A 5,676-nucleotide genomic window follows, 5' to 3' on the forward strand; every position below is an offset into this window, starting at 1 on the left:
CCAGTTAATATAGTAGTATTATGCTAATGTCAATATCCTGGTTTTGTTGACTGTACTATGGTTATATATGATTAACACATTAGAGGAAGTTGGGTAAAGTGTATACAAGAACTCTATGTACTATTTTTATAAATTTATAAGTCCAAACAAAATCAGTTCAAAATAAAAAGTTAAAAACAACAAATACACGAAACATTTGCACAGCAATCTGACTGCAGATGCGTAGGAATGCAGCCAAACTCCAATAGTTAAAATAAACAAAAGGGAGTAAAGCAAGTTGTAAAATAAAAGGAACCAAATGGCCAGCATTAAACAACGAGAAACAAGATTCTAACTTCATAGATAGAGAAATGCAAGTTAAAATATCTTTGCCTTCAAACTGACACATTGGTTTTACATATAAAATTCGGTGTCTTATTGCATACAATTCAGTGCATGAAGATACAGGGAGAAAGACATTCATAAACACTACAGGTGGGAATGAAAATTGGTATAAACTTCTTCGAGACAAACTTTTAAATTTAAATGTCCATATCCTTAGGGCCAGCATTTCCATTCTCTAAAAAGTTATTTTGAAGAAATAAATGTCAGGAAGACAAAAGACATTTATTGCATGAAAAATTTTAAACAACCTAAATGTTCATCAATAGGGAAAAGAAATTATTATGATGTATTCATGAAATACTATGCAATAATTTTAAAATATCTAGAGTTATATTAGTTGACATAAATAGATATACATGAATTATTATTATGCAAAATATGGATAGAAAAGAACATGTATGGTAATTATCAATTATATAGTATGCCTGTTTGTTTATACTATATATACATAAATATATTTGATTTTCTTTTTTCATATTTTGATTTTCTACTTCTTCTACAACTAACATATATGACTTTTGCAATAAAACTTTTTAAATTCATGGCCCACTCAAGCTTTATTTACTTTTCAAGGATCTCTGTGTGAGGAGGGTCACTAACTCCACTCAGCTAACAGATGGAAAACCAGCTATGGGATAGGCCTGCACTTTTAGGACATGTCACTAGGTGGTACACTGCTTCTCTAACAGGTATTCAAGACATTTTAATTTGTTTGCCATACACACTTTGCGCTATGATCCAAAGATAAAAATCCAGTCCTACATAGCCGTACCTCAGAGATACTGTAAGTTTGGTTCCAAACCACTGCAATAAAGCGAGTCTTGAGAATTTTTTTATTTCCCAGTGAACAAAAAAATGTATGGGGACTTCCCAGGTGGTCCAGTGGTTTAAGACTTCACACTGCCAAGGCAGGGGGCATAGTTCAATCCCTAGTTGGGGAACTAAGATTCCACATGCTGCATGGCACAACAAAATTTTTTTTTTAATTCTTGAAAAGTTATGTTTATACTGTAGAAGTCCATTACGGAGAGGGCAATGGCACCCCACTCCAGTACTCTTGCCTGGAAAATCCCATGGATGGAGGAGCCTGGTAGGCTGCAGTCCATGGGATCATGAAGAGTCAGACACAACTGAGCAGCTTCACTTTCACTTTTCACTTTCATGCATTGGAGAAGGAAATGGCAACCCACTCCAGTGTTCTTGCCTGGAGAATCCCAGGGACGGGGGAGCCTGGTGGGTGCTGTCTATGGGGTCACACAGAGTCGGACACGACTGAAGCGACTTAGCAGCAGCAGCAGCAGTCCATTAAGTGTGCAAAAACATTATGTCTAAAAAAAGAAAAAAAAAGACTCTAAGTAAAAATGACTTTATTCCTAAAATTGCTAACCGTCATTTGAACCTTCAGTGAGTCATAATCTTTTTGCTGATGGAGAGTCCTGCTTTGATGTCGATGGCTGCTGATTGATCAGGGTGGTGGTTGCTGAAGGATGGGGTGGCTGTGACAATTTCTTAAAATGAGGTTTGCTGCACTAGTTGACTTTTCCTTCCATGAATGATTCTTCTGTAGTATGCAGTGCTGTTGGATGGCATGTTACCCACAGCAGACTTCTTTCAAAACTGGAGTTAATCCTCTCAAATCCTGTTGCTGCTTTATCAACTTAGTTTATGCAATATTCTAAATCCTTTGCTGTCACTTCAACAACCTTCACAGCATCTTCATCAGGATCAGATTCCATCTCAAGAAACCACTTTCTTTGTTCATCCATAAGAAGCAACTCCTCACCCATTTGAATAGTATCATGAGATTGCAGTAATTCAGTCACATCTTTAGGTTCCGCTTCTAGTTCCCTTGAAATTCCTCCTTGATCCATGTGTTGCAGAACGCACGTTGAGTTAGCAGGCATGAAAACTACCTTAATCCTATTGCACATCTTCATCAGAGATTGTCAGTGATCAAGTGCAGTTGTCAATGAGCAGTAATACTTTGAAAGGAATGTTTTTGCTGAAAAGTAGATCTCAACAGTGGGCTTAAAATATTCATAAACCACACTGTAAACAGATGTCCTGGCATCCAGGCTTTGCTGCTTGCATTTGTAGAGCACAGGCAGAACAGAATTAGCATAATTCTTAAGGACCTTAGGATTTTCAAAATGATAATTGAGCATTGGCTTCAACTTCAGATCATTACCTGCATTAGCCCCTATCAAGAGAGTCAGGCCATCCTTTGAAAGCTTGAATTCAAGCATTGACTTCTCCTCTCTAGTTATGAAAGTCCTCTATGCCATCTCCTTCCAGGAAAAGGCTATTAGATGAAATAGAAACTAGACGAAGTTAAAAATCTGCTCTTCAGTGCAGCCACTTTCACTAACGATCTTAGCTAAATCTTCTGGATAACTTGCTGTAGCTTCTATGTCAGTGCCTGCTGCTTCACCTTGCACTTTTGTTTCAGAGATGGCTTCTTTATTTAAACCTCATGGACCAACCTCTGCTAACTTCAGCCTTTCCTTCTGCATCTTCTCACCTCTTCCAGCCTTCATAGAACTGAAGACAGTGAGGGCCTTACTCTGGATGAGGCTTTGCCTTAAAGGAAAGTTTTGACTGGTTTGATCGTCTATTCAGCCCATTAAAACTGTCACCATATCCACAATAAGGCTATTTCACTTTCTTATCATTCATGTGCTCACTGGAGAAGCACTTTTAATTTCCTTCAAGAATTCGTCCTTTGTATTCACAACTTGGCTAACTGTTTGACACAAAAGCCTAGTTTTCAACTTGTCTCAGCATTTGATATTCCTTCCTCAGTAAGCATAGTCATTTCTCGGTTTTGATTTAAAGCTAGAAAAATGCAACTTTCTTTCACTGGAACACTTATAGACTATTATAGGGTTATTAATTGGCTTAATTTCAATACTGTTGTCTCAAGGAATAGCAAACCAGAGAAGAGGAAGAGAGGTGGGAGAATGGCCAGTCAAAACACACAACATTTATCTGTTAAGTTTGCCATCTCATATGGGCACAGTCTGTGGTGCCCCCAAAACAATTACAATAGTAACTTCAGAAATTTCTAATCACAGATCACCATAACAAACATTTGTTGTTGTTCAGTCACTAAGTCACGTCTGACTCTTCGTGACCCCATGCACTGCAGCATGCCAGGCTTCTCTGTCCTCCACTATCTCCCAGAGTTTGCTCAAATTCATGTCCATTGAGTGATAGAGGCTATCTAACCATCTCATCCTCTTCTGTCCCCTTCTCCTCCTGCCCTCAATCTTCCCCAGCATCAAGGTCTTTTCCAGTGAATTGGCTCTTCACATCAGGTGGCCAAAGTATTGGAGCTTCTGCATCAGTCTTTCCAGTGAATATTCAGGTTTGATTTCCTTTAGGATTGATTGGTATGATCTCCTTGCAGTCCAGGGACTCTTAAGAGTCTTCTCCAGCACAATTCAAAAGCATCAATTCTTTGGCAGTCAGCCTTCTTTATGGTCCAACTCTCGTATCTGCACATGACTACTGGAAAAATTATAGATTTGACTATATGGAACTTGGTCAGCAAAGTGATGTCTCTGCTTTTTAATAATATGTTTAATAACAAACATGATAATCATGAAAATTTTGAAATATTCCTAGAATTTCCTACATGTGACACACAGACACAAAGTGAGCAAATGCTGTTGGAAAAATGGGCCAATAGATTTGCTTGATGCAGTTGCTACAAAACTTTAATTTGTAAACAATGCAATATCTGAAAAGCACAATAAAACAAGTTATGCCCTTTTCCGTTTATCTAAAAATGATTTTACCTTCTCTCAAATCACTGTTAACTTAATAGTCAGTTGCTCCATTGCCTTACGGTAGGTATTCAAGAATTCATTGTTGGGCAAAAAAGACATAATTAAAAACAGAAACAACAGATGCATTAAAAATTGAACAGTTTCTTCACATCATTTTGCTGTCTTTGTAAACGAAGTTGAACTGGTTTCATGGGGGCCTTTAATATGATATTCTGCATTGTGGATCTACATTAGAGGAAAAGATCAGCATTTCTCAAATGTATTTTAATTCCCTTTTTTTGTATAAAGTATCTTTGAAGGAATGACATTCCAAGGAATATGACTTGGGAAACCTGCCCTCAACACTTGTCCATCTTATTCAATGAAATCATCCTAGCATCAATCCAGCTGAAGATTCCATCATCCTCACTTGTGGTGGACTTCATCTTGACTCCACTCATATTCCCCACCACTATCATATCCCATCTTTTCATTTGCTATAAGTTGCCCACAAGGTGCTGAAGTCTGTCAAATACAAATCCTCTGTACTTAAAGCACTTCTTGTTTGTCTCTCCTACTAGACTATGAGCTCATTGAAAATACTAAATATGTATAGCTCATCTCAGTACCCCCTAATAACTAGCATGGTATCTGTAACATTGTAGGTCTTATTATATATTTGAAGAGTAGATACATTAAATAAGTAAATGAGTGAATAGGGTGATATGTTTGTCAATGAAGACTAGAAGGAGCAGCTCAGTTCTAATAATACAAGAACAAAATTTGCATTAAATATACTAACATTAAAATGGCTTCCTCGGCCTCAGGAGGTGCTCTCTTCGTGAAGAAGCCCATGGTAAACACGGCTGTCAGCAGGAGTGAGAGGGACTTGACCCCGAGAGAGAAGGAGAACCCAAAGCGGCCGCTGCCTCAGGAGGCCGTAGTCCTGGGCGCCGTCGGCCTTCCCTGAGAGCTTCGATTGGTCCCCTCAGGGCTGCGCACCAGCCTCGTGCCACCCGCCTTACGGACCCCGTCTTGCCGCGCATCGCCGACCCAGTTGCTTTGCTGCCAGAATGAGCTGAGGTCTGAAAATTGCTCAGCAGGATCAGGCATAGCACGGGCCTCTTCTCTCCTCTTGTCGTTTCGCTTGCCAATGACCACTGTCTTGATAACTCCGTGATAAGAAGCTAATATATTTGGGATACGCGGTAAAGATGGTGGAGGAATAGGACGGGAAGACCACTTTCTCCCTCACAAATTCCTCAAAAGAACATTTCAACGCTGAGCAAACTCCACAAAACAACTTCTGTAGGCTGGCAGAGGACATCAGGCAACCAGAAAAGCAGACCATTGTCTTCAAAAACAGGTAGGAAAAAATATAAAAGACGAAAAAGGAGACAAAGGAGGAGGGGAGGGAGCTCCGTCCCGGAAAGGGAAGCCCGTCCCGGGAAGGGAATTTTAAGAGAGGTTTCCAAACACCAGGAAACACTCTCCCTGCCGAGTCTGTGGCAAGCCTTGGAAA

At 39.4% G+C, this 5,676-nt stretch overlaps 1 pseudogene; it reads right to left on the minus strand.

Moving 5' to 3' along the window:
- Positions 1-2,042: 2,042 nt before the first annotated feature.
- On the minus strand, positions 2,043-5,200 carry LOC138434238 (tigger transposable element-derived protein 1-like; annotated as a pseudogene).
- Between the last annotated feature and the right edge of the window lie 476 nt (positions 5,201-5,676).

This window comes from Ovis canadensis, chromosome 1 (genome assembly GCF_042477335.2).
Source record: "Ovis canadensis isolate MfBH-ARS-UI-01 breed Bighorn chromosome 1, ARS-UI_OviCan_v2, whole genome shotgun sequence".
Classification (NCBI taxonomy): domain Eukaryota; kingdom Metazoa; phylum Chordata; class Mammalia; order Artiodactyla; family Bovidae; genus Ovis; species Ovis canadensis.